This window comes from Podarcis bocagei (genome assembly GCF_964188305.1).
Source record: "Podarcis bocagei genome assembly, chromosome: W".
Lineage (NCBI taxonomy): Eukaryota > Metazoa > Chordata > Lepidosauria > Squamata > Lacertidae > Podarcis > Podarcis bocagei.
Window position 1 is genome coordinate 55,329,463 of NC_138131.1, and position 13,035 is coordinate 55,342,497.

Genomic DNA, 13,035 nt, shown 5'->3' on the forward strand with positions numbered 1-13,035 from the left:
TATTCCCAGGGAAACTGAAGGAGGCAGTGGTGTGTCTGCTCTTAAAGAAAACATCATTAGATCCTTTAGATCTATCCAATTACCGCCCGGTTTCGAATCTTCCATTCCTGGGTAAGGTGATTGAGAGAGCGGTTGCTGAACAGCTTGGTAGGTTTCTGGATGAAACATCTGCTCTCGATCCATTCCAGTCCGGCTTCCGCGCTGGTCATGGGACCGAGACGGCTCTGGTCGCCCTAACAGATGATCTCCGCAGGCAGCTGGATCGAGGCGGGTCGGGGCTGCTGATTCTTCTAGACCTGTCAGCAGCCTTCGACATGGTCGATCACGAACTTCTGGACCACCGCCTTGCCGACGTGGGGATCCAGGGCACAGTCCTTCAATGGCTGCGCTCGTTTCTCTCCGGTCGGGGACAGAGGGTGGCGCTTGGGGGGGGAATTGTCATCGCGCCACTCCTTGGTGTGTGGAGTGCCTCAGAGTGCGATACTCTCCCCGATGCTTTTTAACATCTTTATGCGCCCCCTCGCCCAGCTTGTCCGGAGTTTTTGGCTGGGTTGCCATCAGTATGCCGATGACACCCAACTCTATCTGTTGATGGATGGCCATCCTTACTCGGCCCCAGATACACTGACCAGATGTCTGGAAGCTGTGGCTGGATGGTTACGTGGGAGCCGGTTGAAGTTAAATCCTTCGAAGACAGAGGTCCTCTGGCTGGGACGGAGCGATATGGGATTGAGGGGGCAACTCCCTATCTTGCGGGGGTGCAATTAGTGCCAGCATCGTCCGTTAAGAGTTTGGGTGTAATCTTCGACACCTCCCTTTCCATGGAGGCGCAGATTACAGCTATAACAAAGGCGGCATTTTTTCATCTCCGCCAAGCTAAGCAGTTGGCTCCTTATCTCTCTCACCCTGACCTAGCCACTGTGATCCACGCGACGGTCACCTCCAGACTGGATTATTGTAACTCGCTCTACGTGGGGCTGCCCTTGAGACTGACCCAGAAACTCCAGCGGGTGCAGAATGCCGCGGCGAGACTCCTTACGGGGTCTTTGCTGCGAGATCATATCCATCCGGTGCTGTACCAGCTGCACTGGCTCCCGGTGGAGTACAGGATCAGGTTTAAGGTGCTGGTTTTAACCTTTAAAGCCCTATACGGCCTAGGACCCTCGTACCTATGGGACTGCCTCTCCTGGTATGTCCCACAGAGAAATTTACGGTCTGCAAATAAAAACACCCTAAAGATCCCAGGTCACAGAGAGGTTAGGTTGGCCTCAACTAGAGCCAGGGCCTTCTCGGCTGCGGCTCCAATCTGGTGGAACGCTCTGTCACAAGAGACTAGGGCCCTGTGGGACCTGACATCCTTCCGTAGGGCCTGCAAGACAGAGCTGTTCCACCAGGCCTTTGGTCAGGGCGCAGACTGACTCCCTCCTCTGGCAACCTGCACAGAATTTTGCTTGATGGTTGCCATTAATTTGATTTTAATTTGATTTAATTAATTTTATAATGAATGTTTTAAAATGTTGGACTATTTTGATTGTTGTTAGCCGCCCTGAGCCCGGCTTCGGCTGGGGAGGGCAGGATATAAATAATTTTATTATTATTATTATTATTATTATTATTATTATTATTATTATTATTATTATTATTATTCAGTTTTTTTATTTTATCATTTTATTTCCATACACTCCAAACATTTTCAATATATACAATACTGGGATTATACAAACCCCTTGGACTCTCCCCCACCCCCCACCCCCCGTTTCCATATTTTGCCATCTTTTCTTGCATGTAATTACAATGATTCGTTCTATTCCATTTCCTTATTTGCTACTTTGGCTTCATCAATGTTATATCAATCCTGCCTGTGGAAAACCATCTAATTCGATTTTAATTTGATCCCGATTTGTTTTTAGGAGGTAATTTAATTATTGTTTGATTTTATACTAATGTTATATATTTGATGTTAGCTGCCCTAAGACCGGTTTCGGCCAGGGAGGGCGGGATACAATTATTATTATTATTATTATTATTATTATTATTATTATTATTATTATTATTTCTAAATATGTATCTTTAAGGTATTCAATAAATTTTTCCCATTCTTGTTTAATTTTTTTATATATATAAATAGTTTTTATTAAGTTTTAGCATTTTATATTCAACACAAACATCATTCTTGCAGACAGCATAGATGAATCCCAATCTCCCCCAGCTTCCCTCTTCTGGTTTTTTAAATATTTACTTCTCCTGCCTATCTCATTCTCCCTTAATTTTGCCATCTTTGAACTAACGATGGTTATATCCTTAAGGTTTTTGCACCATGCTTTTTCACATTTCATCTTCATTATTTTCCCCATTTTGTCCTTTTAACTTTTTTCTTTGCTTAAATTTCCTATCATCTTGATGTCTGATCTTCACAGTCATTTTGATAATCCACTCTTCTTTTGTTGGGACCGTCTCTTCCTTCCACATCCGGGCTAAGAACATTCTGGCATAAATAGAATACACTGTCTTTTTAGGTCTCTTGGTATTTCTTCACCCGTTAAACCTATTAGAAAGGCTTCTGGTTTTTACACAAATGTTCTCTCCCCCCCCCCCCCAGTTAATTATACAGTGGTACCTTGGTTCTCAAACTGAATGTGTTCCAAAACCAAGGTGCACTTTCCCATAGAAAGTCATGCAAAACGGATTAATCCGTACCAGACTTTGAAAAACAATCCCTAAAACAGCCATTTAACATGAATTTTACTATCTAACGAGACCACTGATCCCTAAAATGAAAGCAGTCATCCATGTACTGTACTCTAAAATAAATACAACAGTCTTGTAAATGATAAAAATGAAAATTATTTTTTTTCCTCACCTGCACTGATGATAGTCATTGTTCGGATGGGGACCGGGGCTTCTATCCGTTTCTGCAATCACACAATCAATCAATCAATCAATCAATCAGTAACTAAACTGGGATCCGCACAGTCGCAAAAACAAATGAACCAAAAAAGCCTCCGAAACAAAAACACCACATAAATTGCAAAAACCAAAGCACCAAACTTAATCTGTTCCCGAAGTCTGTTTGATTGGTGCAGGCGCCCCAGAAAGAATAGCTGACAGCCAAATTTGATGTTTGGCTTCCGAAAAACGCCTGGAAACTGGAACACTTTTTCTGGGTTTTCGGCATTTGGGAACCAAAGCGTTTGAGTAGTAGTAATAATAATAATAATAATAATAATAATTTGTTTTTGTTTGTATCCCACCCTCGCCGGCCAAGGCTGGGCTCAGAGCAGCTAACATCATAAAAACAACACAACGAGCCTAAAAGCAGACATCAAGTAATTCAAATAAAAATTAATTCAGACAAGTTAAAATCCGGGCAGGTGGCAATTATTAGGGTGGAATTGAGAGTGATTAATAATTGCCAGAATTGAGGAGCATGGAATTTCCCAAAAGGAAAGTGCTGCTTGTCCGTATGAAGAGGATGCCACAATGCTGAACCTTTCTGTATAAAAAACCTTCTGTATAAAGAAACCTGTATAAAAAACATTTGAGAACCAAGGTCTCACTGTCTCACATGACCACTAGGGTGGTTCATAAAAAACACTTTTTTGAAGATGCCTGCTCCCAAGGTCTTATCTTACTACATTAGGGATTATATAGCTATATCTGAAATTTTGTGCATATCAGTTAATATCTCAACCCTCCATGAAAACAGCTGTTTTCTTGGACGTTTTCCTATTTTGTGAAGGCTTTGGAGAAGGCATTTTTAAAAAAAGTTTTTTTAATGAACTGCCCTAAAGACCACCGTATAGGATAGAAAGAGCCTTCTTGACCCTTACATTTCCAGCGTAACTTCAGAGTATTTTTGTACCAAAATGGCACTTTTTCTCTCCCCCTCCATGTCAGAATCAGTCCCACTTTTGCAGACGCCTATTCCAACATGGGGAACACCTTGAAGGAAATGCAAGACGTCCAGGGAGCTCTGCAATGCTACACAAGAGCAATCCAGATAAATCCTGTGTTTGCCGATGCCCACAGCAACCTCACTTCCATCCATAAGGTAAGCTTTGTGTCTCTGCTAAATCTATTTTTTTTAAAAAAAACTGGGGGGGGGGCAGCAGGGGAATCTTAGTTTTTACAAAAGGAAAACAACTGGCAAAAGCCGTCCCAAACCGAGATGGGGCACAAAAAGAAAAAGGGGAGAATTGGAATTTATGCTGGAAGTCTGAGGAGGCAGAGGGCACGCCGATACGTTTATGGTGGGGCTACAGAAACGTTAAAAAATTCATGAGGAAATAAAAAAGATGATCAGAATTAATTTAGAGGGGGAAACCAGAGGCATATTTACTGAGTATAAGAGGTAAAGAAATACCACAAGATGGGAAGATATTATTCTTATACGCGACAGCTGCAGCAAGGCTACTCCTTGCACAAAACTGGAACAGGAAATATATACCCACAAAGGATGACTGGATAAAGAAACTAATTGAATTTATAGAACTGGCAAGGTCAAGTGCAGTAATAAGGTACCAATCAAACTGGAAAATAAAAATATAATGGAAATGGTTTGAAGATTATGTGTTCAAGTACTGCTCAAAAACTAACATGTTGATATGTTTGGTTTAATGTTTGTAAATCTGGTTTATAATAATAATAAATAGTAAGTTAAAAGAGTTAAGAAATATAAATTTAGATAAAAATTGCAATGTGAGTGAAGGAAGTCACGTGGGTATTTGGGTAAATGCTGAGTTGTGTATAGGGTTAGATGTGGGGAATCCATATATGTAATGTATAGTGTTGAAAATGTACGGCAACTAGCATGTAAAATGAAATCAAAAATAAATAAATAAATAAATAGGGGGAAAATAAAAATGGCAATGTGAAATATTATATAGGAGGGTGAGGGGCGGTGGAGGGAAGCCACAAGGGTGGTTTTAATGTCTGAAATTTTGGGTGGTAGGGTAATACGAATTTTGTTTTGTGTCTATGTGTTTGTTTGTAAATAATTTTTTTAAAAGGAAAATGAAAAAATTGCTATTTTTACTTTGAAATAAAAATGGGGGGGAGGTCTTATACGGGTGATTGGGTGGGTGAATGGCTCATTTTCTTAAATTTGAGCCCCCCCCCCCAAATAGAGGGTGGCTTATATAGACGGAAAGTATGGTGGAGTTCCACACCCAAAAATCTCATTGTGACTTCCAATCACCCCTACGTCACATTTCCGATGGCGCCCTTTTGCTCGTCTCTCCTAGATCTCAAAATGCATTGGTTTTGTCATATTTCCTGCTGTCCTTTGTCAATCCACACCTGCCAAAGAATTTAAATTTTCCCAACATTTTTTTTTAGACCACACATGTCCAGCGTGTGGCCAGGGAGCGTAACCTGGTTTACTTACTGGGGCAACCCCCCCCCCCCAAAATGCTCAACAACTTCAATCCTAAAAAGAGCTCAACAACCTTGGGGTTAAATCCTAAAACAGCTCAACAAATTTGCCCCGCCCTCATGTCAAATCTGGCCCTCTTTGGGAAAATTTGGGCACCCCTGTAAATTTAGACAATACAGTCCTATCTCGGGTTAAATATGCTTCAGGATGAATATTTTTGGGTTGCGCTCCGCAGTGACCCAGAAGTAACGGAGCACGTTACTTGCGGGTTTCGCCGCATGCACAGACCCTCAAAATGATGTCATGCGCAGAAGCGGCGAATTGCGACGTGCAGATGCGGGTTGCATTCGCTTCAGGATGCGAACGGGGCTCCGGAACGGATCCCATTCACATCCAGAGGTACCACTGTACTCTGCAAGTGTCCTGTTCTCTATGAAATGTTTCTTCCAAAACCTCTCGTAATTCTGCCTGTATTATAATCTTGCTAATTCTGCGTATTTTAGCCTTTTTGCTAGCTACGCCAACTTAGTAGGGATGGGATTCTCCTTTCCATCCTTTGTCTGTTAAGATTCTCGCTGCGGCTATTGTAGACACTGTGACTTGCCATTGTTTTATAACCATTTATTGTAACATTTATTCTATGATCAATTACAATAATCATTCATTGTAATATTCATTTATTGTACGATTAATTACAATTTATTGTAATTGTTAAGAGTAGGTTTCTATTGAATTTTTACATGCTGATACTCAATATTATTCTATAGCATGGGGAGGCAAACTACGGCCCCATGGCCTTCTCAATCTAGCCGGGAGTCGGCATGTTTTGACACGAGTATAATGTGTCCTTTTATTTAAAATGCACCTCTGGGTTATTTGTGGGACATAGGAATGCGTTCCTTTTTCCCCCTCCCCAAAATCTAGTCTGGCCCCCACAAGGTCTAAGGGACAGTGGACGGCCCCCTGCTGAAAAAGTTTGCCGACCCCTGTTCTATTCCAATGATTGTTGAATGTTACTTTATAAGTCTACCAGGTGTGGATCATCGTGCCTTCTGTCTGTTCTTCATCTTTGGTTTTGATGGTTGAGAAAAAAGCTAGTGGCAATTGCTGAAATATCCCTCCCTTTCTAGGATTCCGGAAACATCCCAGAGGCAATTGCTTCGTATCGCACCGCCTTGAAACTGAAGCCGGATTTTCCTGACGCTTACTGCAACCTGGCGCACTGTTTGCAGGTGAGGCAGAGTTTTAAGGGCCAACACTCCCAGGGTTTCCGGCATTTGGGAACCGAGGCGTTTGAGTCCCAAGGTACCACGGTAATGGTAAAAGCGTCACCTAATTCAGGAATTGTCCAATGTCACTTTAGAGACCAACTCAGTTTGTTCTGTGTCTAAGCTTTCATGTGCAGGCAGACTTATTCAGATACACTGAAGCGGAAGTCCCCACACCCTGATATTTAGAGGGAGGGTGGGGCGGGGTATTTCTCTGAACGGTAGTAGGACTCAATCGGTATGGTCAACCTGTGGACGAATGTGTCTCATTACATATCCTAAAACTATTTCAGGTCATCTGCGTACCATCCCTTGTTTTTTCAGTCATTCACAGTTGCCAGCAGGTGGACCATACCCATTGACTCCTACTACCCTTCGGAGAAAAACCCCAACTCACCCTCCCACTATATATCAGGGTCTGGGGGCTTCTCCTTACTCTTATATAGCAGGGTCTGGGGACTTCTCCCTCTGTATATCAGGGTCTGGGGACTTCCGCTTCAGTGTATCTGAAGAAGTGTGCATGCACACAAAAGCTTATATCAGGCATCCCCAACCTGCGCCCCCCCCCCGATGTTTTGGCCTACAACTCCCATGATCCCTAGCTAACAGGACCAGTGGTCGGGGATGATGGGAATTGTAGTCTAAAACATCTGGAGGGCCGAAGGCTTGGGGTGCCTGGCTTATACCAAGAACAAACTTTGTTGGTCTCTAAGGCACTACTGGACAATTTATATATATATATTGACTTCATCAGACCAATACGGCTACCTACCTGAATCTAGAACCCTGGTTTTCTTTGCCCCCTTTCAGATCGTCTGTGATTGGACCGATTACGGCGAGAGAATGAAGAAGCTTGTCAGTATTGTGGCTGACCAGCTGGAGAAGAACCGGCTCCCTTCGGTGCACCCGCATCACAGCATGCTGTATCCACTGTCTCACGGCTTCCGAAAGGCTATTGCCGAGAGACATGGGAACCTTTGCCTGGACAAGGTGGGTCTATGCTGTGAAGAGGTGTGCGCCGCTCCGTTCCGTCAGAGTTTGAATGCTTTCATGTTGGCTTTGGATATATAATAATATATAATAATTTATTATTTCTACCCTGCCCATCTGTCTGGGTATCCTCAGCCACTCTGGGTGGCTGCCAACCAAATATTAAAAACACAAGGCAGCATTAAATATTTAAAAACTTCCCTAAACAGGGCTGCCTTCAGATGTCTTTTAAAAGTGAGATAATTGCTTATTTCTTTGACATCTGATGGAAGGGCGTTCCACAGGGCGGCCGTCACCACGAGAAGGCCCTCTGCCTGCTTCCCTGTAACTTGGCTTCTTGCAGGGAGGGAAGCGCCAGAAGGCCCTCGGGAGAGGGACCCCGGTGTCCGGGGTGGAGATGCTCCTTCAGGTCTACTGGGCCGAGGCCATTGAGGGCTTTCAAGGTCAGCACCGACACTATGAATTGTGCTTGGAAACGTACTGGGAGCCAAAGCAGATCTCTTGGGACCGGTGGTATGTGGTCTCAGTCAGACTGGATTTAAATCCTTTATTTTACAGAAAGGCTTGATCTTGCTGGCATCCTCTTAATATTGACAACCAGAGGAAAGTTTCATCTGCTGGGCTGTTTAGGGCTTTCAAGGTCAGCACCAACACTTTGAATTGTGCCCGGAAACGTACTGGGAGTCAATGCAGGTCTTTCAAGACTGGTGTTATGTGGTCTCTGCGGCTGTTCACGGCCCCCAGTCTGGCTACCACATTCTGGATTAATTGCAGTAAGGTAGCCCCACATAGAGCGCATTGCAGTCGTCCAAGCTGGAGATAACAAGAGCATGCGCCACTCTGGCAAGAGAGTCCGTGGGCAGGGAGGGTCTTATCCTGCATCCCAGATAGAGCTGCCCTGGACACAGAACAGACCTGTGCCTCCATGGGTCCAAAATGACCCCCAGACTGTGCAGCTGGTCCTTCAGGGGCACAGTTGCCCCGTTCAGGACCAGGGAGTCCCCCCCACCCGCCCACACACCACAGAACTTCAGTCTTGTCAGGATTCAACCTCAACCAGTTAGCTGCCATCCATCCTCCAACCGCCTCGAGGCACCCGCGCAGGAACTCCACCGCCTTTGCCGGCTCTGATTTGAAAGAGAGGTAGAGCTCTCTATCAGGCTTCCTCAACCTTGGCCCTCCTGATGCTTTTGGCCTACAGCTCCATGGTCCCTAGCTAGCAGGTCTAGTGGTCAGGGATGATGGGCACTGTAGTTTGAAAACAGCTGGAGGGCCAAGGTTTAGGAAGCCTGCTCTGTATTGGCGCCAATGGCTGTTAAGCGAAAAAATTCCAGGGTGAGTGACTCCTTGACAGCCTAGCTCACGGGGCACTTGTCCCCCATGGGTCCATGCTGTCAGTAAAAGGAGGAAGTCCCAGCCCGGTAATTTGGAGCAAAACAGTGGTCAGTAGACCATGATTCTTACTGTTGCACCACAGGTCTGCCCAGGAGTAAGAACCCCGAGCATGGGGCAATGTCAACTTTTAAAACTTCCTTCTTCCCCCCAGAATACACTTCAAGCAGCATCGTTGATACATCATCACTACATCACTAGCACATCACAAATGAGGAGGGGTATACAAGGGTTATGCATTCACTATGAGGTCCCTTTATCAGACCCCTTAAATCTCCATCACTGAAAGAACAATAAAACTCTTGACACGTCCTTTCCCACTGGACTTGTCTGGAGATGGGCATTCAGAACACCTGCCTTGCTAAACTGCCTTGGCAGATGTCTATGGTTGCCCCCTTGGTCCCTCCCTCGGTGGGGTGCCGTGTATGTGCTCTCAGGCTTGGGGAATTCTGGCGGGATGCCCTGTTCCTGCTGCCTACATGACTTCCTGCTTCTTGGCTCATGGAGGGAGGTGGAGCCCAAATTCGTTCAAATGGCGGAATGAGGAGAGTCGGTTAAAGCATAGATTTTCTGCGTGTCTTTCTTGGGCTGTCAAGTCAAAGGTATGTATATTTGTAACATTGGAACAACTTCAAAGATGTGGCCTCATGTCCCCCACCCCCATGTCATTTCCGTAACCCGGCTTTCTTGAATCCCCTTGCTAGATCAACGTGCTCCACAAGCCGCCTTACGAGCACCCCAAGGACCTGAAAGGCAGTGAGGGCCGGCTCCGCGTTGGCTACCTGAGCTCTGACTTTGGGAACCACCCCACCTCCCATCTCATGCAGTGAATCCCAGGCATGCACAATTCGGACAAATTTGAGGTGAGGTGCACAAGAGGGCAGCTGTGTGAGTAGCTCAGGCAGCAGAGCGCTGAGACTCTGAATCTTGGGGTCATGGGTACGAGCCCCACGTTGGGCCAAACGAATGAATACAGCCTAGGACCGCCTCTCCACGGAGGATCTAACAGTCTGCAAATAAAAAAATGTTAGAGGTCCTGGGCTTCAGGGAGATTAGGCTGGCCTCGACCAGGGCCAGGGCCTTTTCAGCCTTGGCCCCGGCCTGGTGGAACTCTCTGCCACAAGAGATCAGGACCCTGTGGGATCTGACATCTTTCTGCAGGGCCTGTAAGATGGAGTTGTTCCGCCGGGCCTTTGGTTCAACCTGACTCCCCTTCTCTTTTTGTGTAAGGACTAGTATGAAAGAGGCCTCCCAGTGTTCTCACAGGCCCATATAAGAGTTGGGCCTGATGAGCGTTTACTGTTCCCAACCCTAATCCTGCGGAAAGCCATCTAATTGGATTTGAATTTGATCCTGGCTTGTTTTCAGGAGGTAATTTCGTTATTGCTTGATTTTATACCAGTGTTACATATTTGGTGTTAGCCTCCCTGAGCCCGGTTTCGGACGGGGAGGGCAGGATACAAATAAAAGTTTATTATTATTATTATTATTATTATTATTATTATTATTATTATTATTATTATCATCATCATTATCATTATCCTCTTAATTTGCATCAGCCCTTGGTTGTAGCAATAAAACAACGAGATGATCTGCAAGGAATAGAAATGAAAAATCAATGATATCAAATACATTTGAGGGTTTTGAATCGAGAGTGGACCTTATTCTGACTGCCCCAGCTCAAAACCCGGCCGCCTTTGCCGTCACCTGCTCCTCTTGATCTGCCAAGAGAGGACTCTGGGGTAGTGGTTGGGCAACCCGGAACAGGCAATAAAGGAGGGGTAATCATCTCACGACAAACCTAGACAGCATCTTAAAAAGCAGAGACACCACCTTGCCAACAAGGTCAGTATAGTAAAAGCTATGTTTTCCCAGTAGTGATGTATGGAAGTGAGAGCTGGACCATAAAGAAGGCTGATCGCCGAAGAATTGATGCTTTTGAATTATGATGCTGGAGGAGACTCTTGAGAGTCCCATGGACTGCAAGAAGATCAAACCTATCCATTCTGAAGGAAATCAGCCCAGAGTGCTCACTGGAAGGACACATCCTGAAGCTGAGGCTCCAAGACTTTGGCCACCTCATGAGAAGAGAATCATAGAATCATAGAGTTGGAATAGACCACAAGGGCCATCGAGTCCAACCCCCTGCCAAGCAGGAAACACCATCAGAGCACTCCTGACATATGGTTGTCAAGCCTCTGCTTAAAGACCTCCAAAGAAGGAGACTCCACCACACTCCTTGGCAGCAAATTCCACTGTCAAACAGCTCTTACTGTCAGGAAGTTCTTCCTAATGTTTAGGTGGAATCTTCTTTCTTGTAGTTTGGATCCATTGCTCCGTGTCCGCTTCTCTGGAGCAGCAGAAAACAACCTTTCTCCCTCCTCTATGTGACATCCTTTTATATATTTGAACATGGCTATCATATCACCCCTTAACCTCCTCTTCTCCAGGCTAAACATGCCCAGCTCCCTTAGCCGTTCCTCATAAGGCATCGTTTCCAGGCCTTTGACCATTTTGGTTGCCCTCCTCTGGACACGTTCCAGTTTGTCAGTGTCCTTCTTGAATTGTGGTGCCCAGAACTGGACACAATACTCTAGGTGAGGTCTGACCAGAGCAGAATACAGTGGCACTATTACTTCCCTTGATCTAGATGCTATACTCCTATTGATGCAGCCCAGAATTGCATTGGCTTTTTTAGCTGCTGCGTCACACTGTTGGCTCATGTCAAGTTTATGGTCAACCAAGACTCCTAGATCCTTTTCACATGTACTGCTCTCAAGCCAGGTGTCCCCCATCTTGTTTTTGTGCCTCTCATTTTTTTTGCCCAAGTGTAATACTTTACATTTCTCCCTGTTAAAATTCATCTTGTTTGTTTTTGCCCAGTTCTCTAATCTGTCAAGGTCGTTTTGAAGTGTGATCCTGTCCTCTGGGGTGTTAGCCACCCCTCCCAGTTTGGTGTCATCTGCAAATTTGATCAGGATGCCCTTGAATCCATCATCCAAGTCGTTGATAAAGATGTTGAATAAGACCGGGCCCAAGACAGAACCCTGTGGCACCCCACTAGTCGCTCTTCTCCAGGATGAAGAGGAACCATTGATGAGCACCCTTTGGGTTCGGTCAGTCAGCCAGTTACAAATCCACTGAGTGGTAGCATAGTCAAGACCGCATTTTACCAGCTTCTTTACAAGAATATCATGGGGCACCTTGTCAAATGCCTTGCTGAAATCAAGGTAGGCTACATCCACTGCGTTCCCTTCATCTACCAGGCTTGTAATTCTGTCAAAAAAGGAGATCAGGTTAGTCTGACATGACTTATTTTTCAGAAATCCATGCTGACTATTGGTGATCACAGCATTCTTTTCTAGGTGCTCACAGACTGTTTGCTTAATGATCTGCTCCAGAATCTTCCCTGGTATTGATGTCAGACTGACTGGGCGGTAATTATTTGGGTCCTCTCTTTTCCCCTTTTTGAAAATAGGGACAACATTTGCCCTCCTCCAGTCTGCCGGGACTTCGCCTGTTCTCCAGGAATTCTCAAAGATGACTGCCAGTGGTTCTGAGATCGCATCTGCCAGTTCTTTTAATACTCTTGGATGCAGTTCATCTGGCCCTGGAGACTTGAATACATCTAAACTAGCCAAGTATTCTTGTACTATCTCCTTAGTTATTCTGGGCTGTGTTTCCTTTGCTGAATCATTTGCTCCAAATTCTTCAGGTCGGGCATTGTTTTCTTTATCGGAGAAGACTGAGGCAAAGAAGGCATTGAGGAGTTCAGCCCTTTCTGTGTCCCCTGTTTGCATTTCACCATCTTCTCCTCTGAGTGACCCCACTGTTTCTTTGTTCTTCCTTTTGCTACGAACATACCCATAAAAGCCTTTTTTGTTGCTTTTAACCTCTCTAGCCAGCCTGAGTTCATTCTGTGCTTTAGCTTTTCTGACTTTGTGTCTACACGTGCTGGCTATTTGTTTGAATTCCTCTTTGGTGGTTTCCCCCCTTTTCCAGTTTTTGTAC